This window comes from Tympanuchus pallidicinctus, unplaced genomic scaffold, assembly GCF_026119805.1.
Source record: "Tympanuchus pallidicinctus isolate F22 unplaced genomic scaffold, pur_lepc_1.0 scaffold3, whole genome shotgun sequence".
NCBI classification, from domain to species: domain Eukaryota; kingdom Metazoa; phylum Chordata; class Aves; order Galliformes; family Phasianidae; genus Tympanuchus; species Tympanuchus pallidicinctus.
The window spans coordinates 34,544,315-34,564,873 of record NW_026294747.1 but is presented as its reverse complement, the minus strand read 5'-3'; the positions used below and the strand labels follow the sequence as shown (position 1 = coordinate 34,564,873).

Genomic DNA, 20,559 nt, shown 5'->3' with positions numbered 1-20,559 from the left:
GATATCCATGTTAACTGCTAGAAAAGATACTTGAAACTAGCTTCTACTCTAAAAGATAGAGTGATAGATGGTTGTGTTTTAAAGGCACACATAACTACACAAGCAGGGAAATCATAAAACTAATCTTTTGTGAAACTCTTCATGCCAGTAGCATAAAGCCAGAAATCAATTCTGAGTAGAGGCAAGAATAAGCATCTACTACTGCAAACTGAGGTTTCTTCTTAGGTCCAATCTATATTTGTCACTTGAGCAGAGAAGAGGACAAAGGGCTGCAGGAAGTTTCCCTTCTTTTTCTGTCTTTGTGACAAAGTCAGGCATATCCATAACAAACAGAAGAGGTCACGTTTTGAAGCGTGTAAAACATTTACATCCAAAAACACTGATGGTCTAAGCCTCTGCAACCTCTTTACAACACACGCTAAGAAAAAGAAAATGCCAAGGGATTCACTAAAACAAGCAGAATGGATAAATGCTGTTACTGAAGACCTAAGCTAACATTCCTGAAAAAAAAATACAGAGTAACATTTTTTTAGCCCTCTATGATACTGTCTGCCAAATGTTATCAGTAAGATATATGCCAAGTAATGATAGTCATATTGACCTAAGAATGTAATATCTTTCCTTATTGATGCTTCGTGTAATTTCCTTGCAGGAAATTCTAAGCTATTTATACTGAGCAAACAGGTGGCTTCATCGCAAACAGATTCAGGCAATAGCTCATAATTACAAATGGTGACTGCTGTAGACCCAGTATTTTTTTTAAATCCTTTTCTCAGGATATATTCAAGGATACTAATGGTAGCAACATATGAAAATAAGCTTTCTTCAAAACTTCTGCTTTGCAGCGTAACTGAAGTTGGTAATACACTTATATGTTGCAGGGATTTTTCAGCTTTAGTCAGTATAGTCGCTGACCAGACACATCAGCATAATATTCTTCTTTTTCTAGTTTTAAGTATTCACTTATTCACTCCTATATTTTTCCATATGTATCTTCTGATCCTAAATAATTTTGCTTCTTTTCACACTGTCTCATCTTTTCCATAGTTATAATGGCGCCTGCTTTTTACTGTAATGCCTGTTTCATGAAAAATAGTCAGAGCACATCAAATTTTCTAGCAACTAAGGCTTTTAAAAAATTATTTTTGCAGACACAGACTTAAAGATGAGCCCTCTTACCTCCTTAATAAGCCTCCAGACATATTATCAAAGGCTTGCATGCACAGGAGTTGTAACTCTTATTTCTAACAGAAGCTTTAGGTTTAGTTATGGGACTAAACAAAATATATGGCATTGTAAAGATTATCAGTGTCCCCATTGTTATGAACTGGCTCTGCAAGCTTTTTATTTAATGTAATTTCATTTATAATCAGCTGATAACAAAAAAGAAATTCTCAGTTCTGGACTGTCAGGCATTGCTTCACAGTAGTCTCCATAGGAGCATTACAGTAAGCAAAAACAACCTCTGAAAGAACAGCTAACTGTGCTCAAATCCTTTAGGTCTTTTCATTCTTCCATCTAGACTGTGTTATGGTTTCCACACATTTTCTGAACACATCTCCACTTGCAATTTGTCTCCCATTTCATTTTCTGTTTCCTGCACTATATCACTCCTTTACAATCCACTGCCTTTTAAAGTGTATCCATTACATACAGAATATTGCTTCCAGTTCTATGTTAATTGCATTTTTTTGCATGAGAGTATAATAACTTGAATAAAAAGCATGAAGACTGTATAACACATTAAAACAGTATCTTAACTTTGAATTATATTTGCAAGTAAGTTGTCTGTTCCTAGTACTTGGGATGCTCTGAGTTCTACAGCTCAAATAAAACCACTTCAAGGTCAGTGAGTTAAATAGTAAGCACAAGAGGGCTGGATCTCAGCTTTAACATTTGTCAGTTAAATCCTCTATTGATGTCTGTATCCTAGTAGCTGGTATACATGTACACAAATATCTTTCAATACTTTCAAGCCATTCAGATCATTGACATTTTTATAGCAGTAGAACCTCTTGATTTACGTGTCTTGCACTTGCTCAGGCTTTGTGGGGTTATAATGACAGTTCCTAATTTTACAGCCAGCATAAATACATTAAGCAGAAAACCATTATGCTTCTGGTAGCCATACTGCAATTCTTTTTTTGGAAACCAAATAGATGTTAAATATGCACTTCATGTATTGCATTCATTTCCTAACTATCATCCTTCATATTTTGAGGACTGAGACAAGAATACTGAGATAAATCTAGAATAAGGAAAAAAAAACTTATTTTCTTTCATTGTTTACTTCATTGCCTATTTTTTTTTTTTTTTTTTACTTATTTAAGCTTCAAAGATTTCTTGATCTATATCTGTATCAGAAAAAATACCACTTTGAGTATACAAGTGCATGTTGCGTTGATGGGTTTCAAAAATAGGTCAATCTCACAGACCAATCACAGCACAAGGCCTCTTATTTGTACTGAATAGATCGTTGACACAGCAGTAGATAAAAGGAAGACATGGACTGAAATGGTTGGATTAAAAAAACAGGCCAGAATTTTACTTTCCTATAAAATTTCAAAATAAACACTAAACTGGCTTCCATTGCATAAGCCACAGCCAGTCATCTCTAAATCTCTCACCCTTTGAAAGGAACCATCAGCAACCACAGTTTAGCTGCTCACAGAAAAATTGGAAAGCAATGGATTCGGAGTTTATATCAGAACATCTATGGCCTTCTATGATGGAGTGATGACACTAGTGGACAAAGGAGAAGCAAAGATGTCTACCTGGACTTGTGCAAGGCCTTTGACATGTTTTCGCACCATATTCTTATCTCTAAATTGAAGAAATACAGATTTGAAGGCTAGGCTATTCAGTGGATAAAGAGTTGGTTGAATGGTCAGAGCCAGAGGGCTGCAGTCAATGGATCTGTGTCCAAGTAGAAGCCAGTCCTAAGTGATATCTATTTTGGGACAAATGTTGTTCAACATCTTTATCAATGACACAGGCAGTACTATCTGATAACATCAAGCTGACTGGTGCAGTTGATATGAAATGAGGAAGGGATGTCAACCAGAGGGAACTGGACTAGCAATCCTTCCAAGTTTCTCTTATTTTGGTAATACGAACAAAATAGGCTTTTGCAGGTGGACATATTTTCTGCCGTCTATATTCCATCATATTTAAGTGATAATGGCTTGAATGTACAATTGTTGGGGTTGAACAAATAGTTGGCTGAAGCAATATTGCCATCAAGTATTGACTACTAATAATTACATGAAAATAGAAATAAGGTTGTCAAAATGCAATTTGTTGTGCTGGAGCAGAGGAACATTCGTTGAAATCTTTTCCTTTCCATAGCGTTGGAACAAAACTTTTACTATCGAAATTGACACAACTAACATGCCTATTGCTGGCAAAGGATTATTCTTTAACAAGCTATTAATGAGAAAAAAGAAGAACATGGATTGCCTAACAAAGATTTCTATGTATCCCAATGCGAGAGGATTTCCTCTTAATCTCAGTTCTAAGACACTAGTACACAGAATGAACTGACTGGTGTCCACTATGACCTCCTCCTAGTGAATCACAGAATCACAGAATTGCTTGGGTTGAAAAGGACCTCAAGGATAATCAAGCCCGTACCCCCTGCCACAGCAGGCCCACCAACCTCCATATCTAATACTTGACCAGGCTGACCATGACTTGAACATCTCCAGAGACAGGGCATCCACAACCTCTCTGGGCAGCCTGTTCCAGGACCTCATCACTCTCTTGGTAAAGATCTTCCCTCTGATATCCAACCTAAATCTTCCCTCCTTCAATTTAAAACCATTTTCCTTTGTCCTGCCAGTATCTACCCTTGTAAAGAATCGACTCCCCACCTGTTTATAGGCTCCCTTTAGGTACTGGAAGGCTGCAATGAAGTCACCCTGCAGCCTTCTTTCTCCAGGTTGAACAAGCCCAGCTCCCCCAGCCTGTCTTTGGAGGGGAGGTGCTCCAGCTGATTATCTTCGTTGCCCTCTTCCGGACCTCTCCAACACCTCTCTGTCTTTCCAGTACTGAAAGCCCCAGACCTGGACACAGTACTCCAGATGGGACCTCAGGAGGGTAGAGTAGAGAGGGACAAATATCGCCTTGTCCCTGCTGGCCATCCCTGTTCTGATGGAGCCCAGGATACCATTTACATTCTGAGCTGCAAGAGCATGCTGTTGGCTCACGTTTGGTTTTTCATCCACCAGGAACTGAACTGAACCGAACCACTGCCAGTATGTCAGACCTTAGTTAGTAAAGCTGAAAGTTCACAAATATCCCATTAAAAAGGTATATTATGATCTATTCACAAAATATGTAAGCATGTCAGGCAAACTCCATATCTTCACATAGGCCTGTCTAATATTTCTCCCTATAGGTATCAAAAAAATACATGATAATTTCACATATGACTGCATAATGAAACAGAGTTGTCTGAACCAATTTACATAACTGTAGGTGCAAAGCAATGTATAGTATGAGTGTGGATATAATTGCGTGTTCTTTTACAGAATTCAATTGTTTTTCTAAAGTAGAGAATTTCAGTACACTTTTGAATACGTTTACCTTGTAAAGTAAATTCTACATGAAGTTTTATCTTTTGCTGTTTCAAGAAACAACAAATTGCTTATGAAAGAACAGTGCATGTGAGCATGATAATCAGGGTAGTTATACAGGAAGAGGTAAGATGCCATCTTAAACCTTGGGACTTTTGAGCAAGACATAACAAATTACTTGGAAATACTTAAAAACAGTGTTTTAGAAGGGAAAGGCACAATGACAGAGGGCAACACTGAACAACAGAAGATGCACTGTGAAGGAAGGAGAATATGCAACCAACATTAGTCTCATGAGGAAAGGCTATTATTTATGTATGTTGAAAATCCACAGAAGCAGTTCATTGCTTTTAATTCTTTTACTTAACACACTGTTATGGATATCTTTTCCATTGATTGTTCTTTGCTATCCTATTTATGACATATTTGAAGCTTTGAAAGAAATTTCTATTAAGAATCAGTTCTCATGCCTGACACATATGTTCAAGGCATAAGGTTGTAGATGGTACATACTTAGATCCTGATAAAAACTGAGATCAGTGACAGCAATCATCATGATGTAAGCAGAAACTCTGCCCTCTGAGTTGGAAAATGTATTCAAAAGAAAGTAAATGATGTCACCAGTCTACCTCATAGGGAGCCATCATGGGATCCAAAATTTAGGTCCCTTGTAACAGCCACCCTCACAGATGGGAAGAAGAAATAAATTTCAGATGGATTTGTAACATATGTGGAAAAGTATTTTATCTTGGTTTAGTAAAGCTAAGGGAATCATTAATGCTATGCCATTACCAACTAAGTATCACAGCAATAAAGTACCAGAACAAATCTGTCACAAAGGACTACGTGTAAGATGCATAATTCAGAATATGATAATCAACTTACAAAGCTAACAATGGCATTTCAAATCTATTTTTTGTGTACTTGAATATCTGTTATTCTAAATGTCCATCTTCTGGTCACTGGTATACAGCACGTATTCATTACTCAAGAAACCTCAGCTAAGAAAGTAAGACAAACCTTTCCATTGAATAACTAAGTATGGTTAATTCAAGAAAATGTTACCTAACACAATCAAAGGTGTTATTTATTTCAAGTACTTCATCTATGTTGTTTCATCAAAAACTCTAGGAGTTAAAATATTTTTTAGCAAAATTTGTTTTTCGAACTGAAGTTAATATTTTTAAATTAAAAAAAACACAACAGCTTTTACTGTAGCTTATTTTGTTTTCTATAACATAAAACTGATCAAATTAATATGCCAAAAATGTACAAAGCACTCTATCACTTTTTCATTGTACTGTAATCAAAAGATTTGAATATGCATTTCTCAACAATAGTGTGCCCTTTCCCCAGAAAAGATACTGAATGAATGGAAAAAAAGTAAGCAGAGAAATAGCTTTCATTGCAAGTTTTCATCTATTTTATGCACATGTTCCTTCTCTAATAATTTTAATCTATTTTATAGGTCTGCTTCTTCCCAAAAGATCTGTTCTTTTGGGGATGGGGTGGAGAAGATGAGATTTCTCAGATCCTAAACATCTGTCTCTTTTCTGAACTTCTTAGAATTAAAAACTCCAAGATTGAAATTTCAACACACCTTAAAAATAAGCATATTCAAGATTTTTATATTCCCTATTTGATAACTCAAATTGCATTGTTTGTTGATCAGAAGTACTTATTTGTACATTTTAAGAGTTTATTTCAGATATTTATTTTATTTTATTTTATTTTATTTTGCTGTTAAGTATGAGGCTTTGCTGTGCAAGAATTTCTAGTCATCTAAGGAAGGAGAGTTCTCCATCTGTGGCTGGGGGAGGGAGCACTGGCCTTTCTTCTGCACTGTAGTAGTTACTATAGGAACTATTGTGCCTCCTTCAAAAGGGCTACAGACAGGGTGATTAAAATTCTTCATGGGAGAACCCTCTCTCTTATCCTTGACAATGAAATTCTTCAGGGAGAAGGCTAAGCCTCCAGTTCAAGAATGGCAGCACCTGAGGGAGTGATGTGGCAGAGAAAATCACCACTGCTTTAAATTGAAGCACAGGGGAAAAATACAAGGGCTGGTGCTCTTGCATTAATTTTCTTCTCCCAGGAAATACAGAAACAGTGGAAAAAACTCCTGAGAAACAGAAAGAATGACTACATGCATCTTTCACCATATAGAGGACAACAGTATAAAGATCACATAATTTTTATTACCACCAATAGAAGGAGAAGCAAAATAACTGACCAATCCAAAAAAAACAATTAAGAGTAGCTATTAGCACTCACTCTAGCCATTAACTGATCTGTAAGGCAGCAAAGCACACCTTGGCATTGAGAGGAGCAACATCCATCTCTAACAGAATTGAATTAGAGCCACCTCCCAGCATCAAATTCATTTTACACTCATTGTTTTACAATTGTTTACAACACTAACATTTGCTCCCAAAAATCTAGGAAAAAACTATACAGAATGATAGTATACAAATTGTGATCCTATAACAGACAGTATAATTTACTGCCACAAGTAGATTTTTCATTCCTAGGTCATTAGAATCATATAATAGTCATTAAGGCTGGAAAAGACCACTGAAATCATCTAGTCCAATCCATTACCACCATGCACATTAAGCTATTTTCCTCGGTGCCAAATCTACCTTTGTCTTGAAAACTCTCAGGGATGATGACAACACTTCCCTGGGCAACCTGTTCCAATGCATTACTGCTCTTCCTAAGAAGAAATTTTTCCTGATATCCAACTTGAATTTCCCTGGCACAACTTAAGGCCATTACTCCTTGTCCTATCACTAGTTACCTTGGAAAAGAGGCCAACACTCACCCTCTACAACCACCCATGAGATGGTTGTAGAAAGTGATAAGGTCACCCTTGAGCCTCCTCGTCTCCAGACTGAACAATCCCAGTTCTCTCAGTCACTCCTCTCATATAATTTGTGCTCCAAGCCCTCCACCAGCTTCATTGTCCTTCTTTGGGCAGAATGAAAGAGAATAGAAAAGTTTGGTTAGAAGGAATCAACAACGATCATCAGATCCAATTGCGATATTACAGTTTTAAAGAAAAGTGGTACACTTAGTCACAAATAAGGGGCAATGAGAGAAGTACAAAAGACATTTTGAAAACAGTAGAATATTTTGATGAAACAGTTGAGAAAGTGCTGCAAAATACATCTACAAGAAAAGGATCTTGTATGTGTTATTGTAGCTTTAAAGTAATTTGTTTCAATAATTTAAGCAAGAATATAAACCCAGAAAATCTAATTGCTTAGAGTGGAGAGGAGAAAAACTCTGCAAAATACTGAAGAAGAACAGAGGTGCAAGGCAAGGGAGAGGTGTAAATTGAGGGGTTAAAAACTTAGAAATATAGCAGTGGTTCAGATAGAAGTCCACACTGTGAGTGAGACTTAACTCTATCAATAGAAAAAATGGATAAACATTAAGACAGCACATTGAAATTTCTTAAATTACCAGTTATGTCCAAAATGAATAATATGTATAGTTTACTTTTCCAGATATAACAAGGTGATGCTTATTGGGGTGATAATCCTATTGTCTTATTTCTTAACTAGCATTAAAATTCCTCTGGCAAGAAAACTGCTGTCACCCCTTTCCAGCTTTGGTGATAAGGAAATGGTTAGTGTCACTGATTCTGTTCTCAGGAGGAGGACAGGGTATTAACATCAAGTCAGAACAGTGTTATATAGCGTCAGACTATACTTACTGGTAAAACTAAGAGGCCTACATCTGTTGTCTTGCCTTTTTTTTTATTTTTTTTTCAGCCTGATCCCAAAGGTTCATGTTATGACATTTGTAACATCTGCTACAAATGTGGAGGTAAGTCAGGCACAACCTTATTACTTCCAATCTAACGCTCCATCCATCCACAGGGCTTTCATATGCCACTAGTATGTCAAGAGGACCAAAAACTGTTCGATCTACGTGAAGCAAGGTATAATGTATCTCTGAGAGTCAAGAACAAGAAATCTTTCTTTGTTATGCCTACCCTATTTTTGTTGTCTTAAATTTTGGCAGTGTTATTTCAGAATCTTCTGTGAGCAAAACAGGCAAGCTGCTCCTCCTCAGAGCCAATACAATTGCCTTTTTATGCCTTAGACAGTGGCGTGTTACAAATCTGCAAGCTGTGTTTCCCATCATCCTTGGTTTTTACTAACACTAAAACACATCCAGATTCCCCAACTATTACCTTCTTGCACAGAAGTCTGCTTTCTTGCCTGCTCTTTTTCTTCATTTCTTTCCTTCCCATTATGTTGGACTTCCTACATTGTTTTATGGACAAAGATAACTTTTTTCATTACTAACTGGAAACATGCAACTTTGGCAGACAAAAACACGGTAATAACAACAACAAAATAATGGAATAAGGAAAACAAATAACAAGAGGCTTTACAACAAGTATTCTTTCCATTAGCTTCTCATTATTATCAGTGGAGTAACAGATGCAGACGTTTACTGATACACCCACAATACTTGAAGATTTAAATACTTAATTGTTAAAGGCCTAAGATATAACATGTTACCAGGGCTGTCACTGCAAAGTGTAATGCTAAGGCTAAGCATTTCACATCTGTTTGCAGAAGAAGCCAATCATTAGCTAGATGGCTACAAATGTCTCCTGAATTTTCCTAAGAAATATGTATAACCTCTTCTGATACCAAATTGAAAGCTTTAGATGTTATTGAACTAGGTAACGCACTTAACATTCAGTACAAAGCACTGAAAAACAACAAATTTTGTATTTGAAACTGATGCAAGTAGTTCTATTTTTTAGACATCTGCACTTTTACTATGTTTGCTTTTTTCTGTCATACTATCAAAGTGTAAGTAAAAGGAAGCTTCCCAGAGAAGAAGTGATTGGAAAACAATAAATCTCCTTACTTTACATGAAAACCAAAAATTAGGAAATACCTCACACTGCTATTGGCAGATGTAGGAGTCATCTTCAATACTGGCATGAAAAATCTAACTATGAGATTACCCGGTAACTGGCTAATGCACCATCATTCTACTGAAATATGCGATACACAGAAAAGAATCAAAGTGCACAACAATTCAGTTATTTCTGATTCTGAGGTGGTATGTAGGGCTTTATTACTTTTTCATATAGAAATAGTACAAGTAGGAGGTGGATTTGCTTTATGCTGTGCGCCTCTTATTTTCATGATTCAGTCACAAAAAGATACAATAAAGATTTATAAAATAAGTGAAATTTGGTAAGTGAAACCCATTAATAAGCGAAACTGGGTAAGTAAGATTGAAGTAAAACTTCAATCTCCGTTTTCAGGGAAGAAGTCTGTATTAGTTGTGCAATTAACTTAGGATTTTGGCAAGAATCAACTCTGTCACTAATCAGTTATTTTTCTTTGTCTTTCAGCTGCTGCTTCTTTCTGTTCATAGAACACTGGAAGAAAATGCAGTTTCCATGGAAAATTTGGTGATTTCAAAAACTAACTAAAGAATACAAGATTACTAAAACCAGCCGTAATATATTTTAAAAATGCTTGAAATTTACTGCAAAAGGTTGTTAATTTCTCACAGGAAAAAAAATAGAATTTTTCACAAAGAGGTGTTATAAGTACTATCATAGTATTTAAGAATTGCTGAGGACTGAAAAATGAACAAATATGAGCTATACTGATGATCTCCCATTTCTAATTAAGTGGTCTTCAAGAGAAGTGGTCTTACACATCAGAATAGTGGTTAAGACCTTAGAACTGGAAAATGGAGCTGCTTCTTTTTAAAGCACTGTTTCTTATAAAAGAATTTGGGTCGATCCAAATCCCGAAAGACTTTCTGTCACTTCTGATAGGGTTCTTAATTTAAAATAAAAGAGGTGTGTTACCATTTCTAAGAGTATCTTTCAGCAGTTTTTAAGAAAACAAATTCTTGGAGATCCCAGTGAGAAGTATAGTTAAATCTTTATTAGAAGTAGTGATGTGGTCTTTAAGTCTTTGTTAAGATTAAAAAAAAACCCATACAGTTGATGCATGAATGATCTTGAAAATAACAGGGAGAGGAAGTTAACATTTTGTGCTGTTATTACTGGCTCCAACAAAAGACTGGTGTTTCCTTTTTTATGGGCATTAGGATCTTTTAAAATATTCACGTGAGGAAAGATCAGTTTCCTTTTTCTTTGGAGAGTGCCTACCAGGGAAGAGTACAGAAGAGAGAGTATAGAAGGCAGCCAAAATAGTTATGGTAATAAGAATGATGTAAACAGGAAGGAAATTCTCTATAACCAGAGAGAACATTGCATATAGGCACATTCATTTCAGCAGAGCTGCACTCATTAGCATCAGGATTTAATTTAGCTCCAGATTATTTCCTTCAGTGAGGGGAAAATATTCCATTTGTTTCATTATGACACAGGTAGGATTCACGCTTGTTACCTGCAGAACAGTCTCTTGGGCTGTAAGACACACATGGCAGCCATGATACAAAATGTATTGTGAACATCTTACATATCAAGTTTAGTGACTTATTCTAGCCAGATATTTTGGTATTCTTTAGCAAATGAACTTAGAAGCATCAAAATTTATTCCTCACACAATATTTGAATTAGACATGGACACAGATGGTTATCTCAACTTTAGGGGCACAGTTTCAGTTTGCAATATAACACTCCAAGTCTTTAAATCTTCCTCACTTTTTGTGAGCACTGATAAATATATCTTTTTTTTTTCCTTGAACTGTACAATTATAGTGATAATGTGTTGCATTTAGATAGTGTCTCAACAATTCTATTTTATTATACATCCACTGAACACAAAGTAATGCATTTGCTTTAAATTAAGAAAAAAAAAAACAAAAACAACATAATTTGCTTGATGGAGCAGTTCAGCAGTGTGAGCTTTTAGTGAAATAATTTTTGAAATTCTGTTCAAATTTTGTTGCATTCCAACATTTCCTTTCAATGTTTAAACATATTACTTCCTGTGCTGCCTCACTGCAACTGAAGAGCTAGATTTTTACAACTATATAATTTGCAACTGAAGTTCATTCATTTAAATAGAAAAAAACCTTTAAGCATTCTGTAAAAAGAACCCTAATGAGTAATACCTGACAGTCTATCTATTTTTATTATTTTTTAGTAAACCCTTGGAAGAAGGTTTGTTTCTGACATTTTTCATTATGACTGTGCTAGCTTAAGGGATAATTTTGGATAATTTTAAATTGTCTGCTGTGCATCCAACAACATCTTATTTTGTTAATAATACCTGAAAATCTGAGAAATTTAGAACAACAACAACAAAAAATGCATTTGCAGTCAACAACATTGTAGGAGGACAAGGCAGAAATGTGCCAAGTTATTTTCCATGAACACTGACCGAAGTCTTTCGACACAAAGGCTTCACCTTTATGTGAAGTAGACCTACATGTGAAGTACAGTACTGTTCCAAGATACATTCTAGCCCTCTGCACAAATAAGATGGAGAGTGCACTAGAGCTGCTAAGACAAAAATTAATTATTGAGCCTAAATCCCAACTTTTCCAAAACTTTTTCTCAAAATATTCTTTTCAAAATTCCCTGAGAGGTATTCTTACATAATAATGTCTCATTCTACAGGAAAGCACTCTGGTTTCAGCTGGAATAGAAATGATTTTTCCTTCATGTCTGGCATGAAAAGATGTTTCCGTTTCTCAGTTTCTCACACTGTCCTGCAATCCTGCCATTGAGATGGGCTGAGGGAGCACTAGGAGTTGGGAGAGGACAGAACAGGTCAGTTTACTGACCATAGGGATATTCCATATCATATGATATCATGTGAAAAAAAAAATCTTGAAAACAGTAGGGAGTTGGCAGGCAGGCAGCTGCTGTTCAGGGACTGGCAGGGCATGAATCAGAGGGTGGTGAGCAATGTGCATCACCTGTTTTGTATGTGTGTATACGTATATATATATATATTCATAATACATACACACACAGACATAAAACAATGAGTTTTTTCATCTTCCTTTTCCTGTCTTAGTAAATAGTTTTTATTCCAACTCACAACTACCTTTGTGCTCTTTTCCGATTTAGTCCCCCATCCCACTGGGAGGTGAGAAAATGAGCAAACAACTGTGTGGCGCTCAGCTGTCTGTCAGGTTAGACCACAACAAAGAGAAAGAAGCTGAGGAATAAAGACACATCTTCATTGCTGAAAAAGAAAGAGTGCTGTAACTGAATGCACATAGATAGATGTCATAGAATCATAGCATAGCCTGGGTTGAAAAGGACCATAATGATAATCTAGTTTCAACCCCGCTGCTACGTGCAGGGTCGCCAGCCACTACACCAGGCTGCCCAGAGCCACATCCAACCTAGCCTTGAATGCCTCCACAGATGGGGCATCCACAACCTTCTTGAGCAACCTGTTGCGGTGTGTCAAAACCCTCTATGTGAAAAACCTTCTCCTAATATCTAACCTAAACCTCTTCTGTCTAGGATTAAAACTATTCTCCCTTGTCCTATCAATATCCTCCCTCGTAAACATGTCTTCTGAAAATAAAGGCCTATTTTTGCAAGTGATGACTTCAGAAAAAAATAATTTCTTTACAGATAAGAGAAATAATAGATAGCAGGAAGAATAGATTGAAAATGAAAAAGCACTTATAATAAAGACAGAAAATTGAAGAATGCAGGGAAGAACTAGGAATACTCTAAACAGAATTCTGAAGCTGTGTCTTTTTTTTGAACCATGATACATAATGCTGGGTTAACTGTATGCCTGTATAGTCACATTATGGAAATGTGAACTAGGTGAAAAAAGGTTAATGTGGCCACTGCTAATAGCCTAGCTGTGCTAACACAGAGTATAAAACTTTCTTAAGAAGCAACGTGTAATAACTTTTTCTTCACTATGTTAACACAGCAGAGTTGCTTATAATCCCTTGGCTAGTTTGTATTTCTGTGTAAACTTGATCTGTCTAAAAAGAATTGTTAATTAATTCTTAATTAATTTGTAAAGAGATAATGAGGAAAAGACCATTGCACAAAAAATCCTGGAAAGGACTAAGTATACTCCTTTTCTATCCCATATTTTTTTTTCTTTTACCTTGTTGGAACTCATCTCTTCTAACATTCCTTCTCTCTTCCCTTAATTTTCCTATTTGACACTAGCTATTTGAATTGGCGCTTTCAAACCCATGCAAGTTCCTTAAGGAGAAAAGTTTACTATGATCATAGGACCTAAAGTGTGAGGTGAAATGGGACCAATTTCTCAGGCATGTGAAGCTCCAGAAAACAAGAGAGCTGGGAATGAAAATACTGAAGCTGCTGAACTTCTCTCACTAATCATGTACACGTACAAACAAACACACATCCCTCTGCTCAGCAAACCTTTGGGTGTTTTTCCAAAAAGCCCTATCCTACAAGGAATTTCTAAACCATCATAGGTTTCATTCAATTCACACAGCAGAGAACCTACTATTCACTCCTCCAAAATTTAAAGGATTTATCATCAAAGGGGAGGTAGACGCTTCTGTGATTTTGTTATTGATACTGAAGCCCCAGAGGGTTGTGATCTACCCTCATTTTCAGATTAATGACTTCAAAAAAATAAATATTATCTGCAAGTGGGTTGCATAGATATTTAACCTCACTGTCAGACATTGCTGGTTAGACTACTGCATTCATCATCAGAGAGCTACAAATAACTCAAAACACGGTGCTTTCACAACACTAGTTTTTAAATGCATCTTCACTGAATCCTTATTATAGATACAGAGGATGGACTGCAAGATGAAAATTTCTCACAACAATTTCTGATTTTCGCTACAATTCTGTGATTCTGTGATATTATATTGTCCTGACAATATTCACTGTTTGGAGTCAATGTAAGTATTTCTGTACTCTGGTGAATACTTGTCAGAACTCATTAATTAGAAAATGCTTTTTATGACACTGTAGCAGCAAGAACTCTAAACAGAAAGCTTGCTATATGGTCAACAAAATGTCATGTTATCCACCAAAGCACTCATTTTTATTTCTTCCTCTGGAACCTCACAAATAACGAGAGGCAGCATTAGAGTATTACTTCAGTAGTGCTTGAGTGGCGCTTGAGTGCAAGTTTGCAGATGACACCAAGCTGAGCTGTGCAGCTGATACAGGTGAAGGAAGGGATGCCATCCAGAGAGACCTGACAGGCTTGAAAAATGGGCCCACACAAAACTAATGAGGTTCAACAAGGCCAAGTGAAAGTTGCTCCACTTGGGTTGGGGAAATGTCAGATGTATACAGTCTGGAAGAAGAATTCATTGAGAGCAGCTCTGCATAGAAGAATCCTAGAGCCCTGGTACATGTAAGACTTAATATGAGGCAGCAGTGTGCACTCGCAGCCCAGAAGGCCAACAGTATGCCAGGTTGCATTATAAAAGAGGTGGCCAGTAGGGTGAGGGAGGTGATTGTCCCTCCCTACTCTGCCCTCATGAGGCCCCATCTGGAGCACTGTGTCTTGATCTGGGGCCCCCAGCTCAGGAAAGATGCAGAGCTGTTGGAGCACATCCAGAGGAAGGACACAAAGATGATCAGAGGGCTAAATCACCTCTGCTATGAAGAAGGGAGCTGGGCTTGTTTAGCCTGGAGAAGAGAAGGCTCTGGGAAACCTCACTGCAGCCTTCCCATGCTTAAAGAGAGCTTATAAGCAAATGGAAAAATTTTTACACAGTAGATAGTGATGCGACAAAGGGGAATGGCTTTAAACTGAAAGAGGAGGACTTTGAGATCAGATGTCAGGAGAAATTTTTAACTGAGAGGGTGGTGTAGTGCTGTAATAGGGTGCTCAGAAAAGTTGTAGATAGTGTTTCCTTGGTGTAGTTTGAGGCCAGACTGGATGGGGCTCTGGGCAGTTCATCTAGTGCCTAATTTAGTGTTCGGCAATCACGCCTGCAGCAGAGGGTTGGAACTAGATGACATTTTAAAGTCCCTTCCAACACAAGCCATTCAGTGATTCAGGTTAGATCGCAGAGGCAACATGCTTCATTTGGACACTCATGCAAGTAATATCAATAGGGAAGACACAATCACTGGGCACTTCCTGATTAGTTCAACTTCTGCATCTGTTAACTATACAGTTTGAGGCTGTTTTCTCACTTCCCAGCTTATTTCACATTATCTGCTACTTTATCTACATCTACATTAAACTTACTGAAAACTATCATGTTTGGCATAAAGGTATTTCCTAGAAGTATCCAAGTAAATTTAGTAATGGTTTCTAAAGTTTTTTCTTCTTATTTAAATAAAACTGTTCAGGTTTGAGTTTGACAGACTTTTTTTGCTGGCTGACAGGACACTGAAACTTAACACAAAATCTTTTCAAGTCACTTGCATCCAGAAAGTGAATAAAAGGTAACTATCTTCTAAAACCGTGAAACAAATCTTTAGAAATGCCACCAATAAGTCATGCCTTGATTTAAAAAAAAAAAACAAAAAAAAAAAACTTCAGAGCTTCATCTTAAATATTAAAACTAAAAAGAAAAGTAGCATACTTTAAACTAGGACAGATGTCTATTCAAGTTCAAGTAAAATCTCCACTCTTCCTCCAAACTATTCATCCGATAAAGGATGTTCCTAGGAGAGAAATGGGATGTGAGCTTTTGTGACTTGTGAAGTACTTTAGGTCCATAACCCTTTTATAAAGGACTTAATCAATAAAGTTGAGTTTTGATTCTGTGTTTAATATTGCAATAGTGCACATAATTGTGTTCAATAATTTGTCATAACACAAAATTATCTAAACTAATAAATGATTCACGGCTCTAAGAATATCCTGTTATGGATGATGTTCAGCAGAGAGAACCAGCTTTATTTGCATTTAAGGTTAGAACAATTTTGATGGCATTTAATGTTTTTCAACATGCTGAGATTTATTGCTTCCTTTGTCAAATAATAGTTTTCTTAGACAATAGACAGAGAGCTGCCATTTGAGTTTAAAAAACTGCACAATGCCCCCTGGTATAACTTATCAGAGAGATTCCAAGATTGAAATGCACTAACCCTGATACTCTCAGCTACATAATACTACAGAAGTAAAGGTTTAGATAAACAGAGAAAGATCCTAGAAACATCCCCCAAACCCTTCTGTCCACCCTATTTTGCATGATTGATTGTGTCATGTTTATTGTTAGCCCATCTGGACAACAGGTGCAGTAGTTAATGGCTGCAGTGTATTTGACTGTTGACTAGTGAATATTTCTGCTTGATACAATAGGCTGCTGACTGACCCCTGGTAACAGCAGACTTCCTACCCATTTCTAAATTCAAAGTCTGAAAAAAAAAAAATTGAAAGCATAAGATTTTAAGCCATCTTCTATCTGGAAGTTTTGTACAGAGCATCCACATGCAATTCATAAAACTCAAATAGGTAGCTTGGCAAGCTTGTATAGAGTGTATTGAAGGGAAAAAAAAGGTGCATGAATTTCAAGCTTGGGGGCCTCTAATTACCTCACGCTTAAGTTTAACTACAAAATGTAGATAAATTGCTGCACTAAAACCACAGAAGATCCTCTACCCGATTTGCGCCAACATATCTAAAGTTCAGCGATGCTGATCCGAAGGGGTCTTTTCCACTTAGTCCCAACAGAATTCATTTTGGACCTATTTCTAATGAGTATATAAAGAATTAGTTGGATGTTTTGGTAAAGCTACCCAATAAATTAGTCAATCTCAAATTTTATTAGCCGCAAAGCATTACGGTGGTCATATAGCTGAAGAACACTGAGGGAATTGAAGACATATTAGTCATTTATTCAGCCAGATACCACATATCAGTACTCAATACAGGCTGTTAGTTGTAACATTAAGATAACTGGCTAATAGTTGCAGCAGTTCTTAGAAGGTTTTTGTACAGAGAGGTGTGACCTCTTCCTGAACCAATTTATGTAAACCCAGAGGGAGTCCTAAATTTATTCCAATTTCATGAATGCATGGTCTGGATTAAGAAACCAAAAGCAAAAACAGTATGCAGAAAAGCCACTGTGCCAAGCAAACACCTAAAATTTACATGCTGCTAGCTTGAAAACTTTCATTTTAATAAATTACTTAAGATAATACATGTTTAAAATACATGTAACATTTTGCTATTAAAGATGTTCGTATTTTGTCCGGTTCACATTGTAGGGCTGTGTTGTGTTTGTTTGTTTTTTTTTCCCTTCTCAACGATATCTTTGGCTATTTATCTAGTTGCAAACTTTTTATAGCTGTGAAATATTTTAAGAGGTCCTTTGGAAATGGCCTGAGGTAATTTCAAACTTAACAGACCCTGTCCCACCAGAGCTCATTACAGCAAATTTTATAACAAAGTACCCTCTACTTAATTTTCAGAGCTTAGCCAAGCGTACTAGAAATGCAGCCACATTAAGTGCAATTAATGGTATAATAAAAACTGTGGAGGGCTGTTTAAGACTCAAGAACCAGCAGTAAACAGTGGCTCCATGTTCTCTAGCAGTCAGTGATGTGTCAAAGTGCCAGAAGTGTGAGATTTTCTCTGCTAGGTAGGAAATAAATGAAGCAGCATGTCCTTCTGGGGAAAAAAAAAAAAAAAAGAAAAAAAAACACCAAAAAACTTCTGTCCTTCAAAAATCCCACAAAGATAAGTGGAAAAAGATAATAAAACAAAAAACATTCCCTCCAGTTATGCCACTGGCATTCCCCTCACTCTTTGAGCAGGAATCCAAAACAATAAACTTCCCACCAGTGAAGAAAACAGGCAAATTCAATTCCATATAAAGTGAGAATAATAGTAAGTGACTCATATAATACACCAAATGATCTTATAACAAAGTGTTCTGTCAAACGACAAGAAGAAGATAGATAATGTTTTTGACAAGAAATAGTAGCTTCTTACTTTAAATAAAACAACCCACAGCACAACTGAGCTAGTGACTAGAAAAGCCCTGCAACTGCTAAACATGAAATTATCTTGATAAATTAACCAGCACTCTTGGGGAAAAAAATGAATTATTGTATAAAACTAAAAAGGAAAAAATAACTTACTCTAAAGATAAAGACAGCAACTGACATCTCCTGATCTAGGACAGGGGCTATGTTTTTCTATATAGGACAAATAGCTTTTCCTTTCTAATTTCGAACTCTATTTTCATATTTTTCCCTCAGTTATTTCCTTTGGCAGAAAGAGACCACTGTATTCATGCTGATAAGTGGTTAATTCACACAAGTGGTCCTTCTGATTCACAGAAGGTAACTTGCTTACAACCTAGCTTCATGGTAAAAGTTGGAAGCACGAAAGGGCTTGATTATTCATGGACTGGAGATACAAATGATTTACTTCATGCACAGTAAATATAAAAAAATTTATGTTAATGCTGAAGGAAGAAAAAAATACAATTTTTTACTCCATACAAGAATAACAGATTTTCAAATCACAAAACAAAAAGTTTGCCGTTTTTAGTGCATAAGTGTTAAAAGTGAAAGCCACAAGAAAAGAGGTAGAATTTCAAAGGATCTTCTCCCAGGAATAAATAAATAGGGTTTTTTTTGTTTGTTTGTTTTAAAGCTTTGATTGTCTAGGGAGGAATACACACTAAGTATATTTTATATTTTCTGTATCTTTAAGATTATTTGAGAGTTAAAAGAACTGCATAGCCAAGTACAATGAAAAAAAATGTTATTTGTGGATTACACTGTTAGCAATTTCCAAGTTAGCTCTGGCTCAGAATCCTATTTGCAGATTTAGAATAATCAACAGTGTGTAAAAAGATAAATAAAAATCAGTAATGAAACCTACTGTCAAGCTAACTCAGAAACACTTCAAAAGAATTAAACATTTTTCTTCACAAAGTATATCAAACATGCTCTTTCTGATGTACTTGTTATCCACTATTATCTGCTGAGTTATGGAAACATTCCCACTTCCTCTTTTTGCTGAACCTTATAAATAGGAGGAGTGCCCCTGCCAAGACTGTTTTGCTGCTTACTTCAATGAGGATTGAAGTGATCTATTTGTTTAGAATGTTCTGACACAGTTTTCGTTTTTCACACGAAGATAATTCTATAAAAATGACTTCAGTAACATGAGAAATTGTTGCTGTTTATATAGGTTTAAGTAGACTGAAAAGCTCATCAATTATTTCAGCAGATCATTTAATCGACATTTACATCTTCTTACTCTTAAGAGCACACAAAAGATAATGTATCATTTTACATTGTATTAATTAACATATTCTTTGAAGTAATTCTGAAAAACGTTGACTACTGCTTACTAAAACACCACAATTACTGCTGAAATAACTACAGTAATATGGACTGTGCTGATATATTAATAATAAAGTCTAAGAAATAGATTGAGACAATGGCACTAGAAACTGAAAAAATCTCTCTAAGGAAGGGAATTACCACCTCTGTCATTAAACCAATAAATGACAGTTCACCTTGACTGAAGATACATAAAAAAGATCAAATCTTGCTGCTGCCATGAAAGTCATAAGTAGTAACAGAAGTGATTCTCTAACAATTCTGTGTTAGCAAACTATAAAAGGGTATGTCCACTCAAAGAAATCTTTCAATAATCTTACTGCACTTTGAGAGATGTCATGGTGCATCAGAAAGACCAAAAAGGATGGAAGATGGAGTAAAATTTGAAAAGTTTTATAAATAGTGGGGAAAAAAGACCCAAAAACTAAAAATAAAAAAAAAAACAAAAAAAACAAACACCTGCAAACTTTAAAGACAGTAAGAATACTACCTAATCCAATTTCCCTAATCTTTTGGGAAACCTGAACAGCTCAGCACTTGCATAGAGAATACTATGACTAATTTATGAAGAAAATGAAATAGGTATTTAAAAACACAAAATATTAAAGGTAGAACTGCATCATTTTTTTTCATAGAAGAGAAGAAAGGAAGAGATGGCTGTTAAAATAAGTAAGGCTGAAAAGGAACCACATAAATACAGTATTCATAAGCTGAAAGAAATTCGATGTTGAAAGAACTAGAGACCAGCTCTCAATGGACAAGCATGTATCA

The 20,559-nt window shown here is 36.1% G+C and overlaps 1 protein-coding gene across 2 annotated transcripts in view; it reads right to left on the bottom strand.

Annotated features, from left to right (window-relative positions):
• NPAS3 (neuronal PAS domain protein 3) overlaps positions 1-20,559 on the bottom strand; it is a 596,309-nt gene that overhangs the window by 309,592 nt on the left and 266,158 nt on the right. The window lies entirely within an intron of this gene.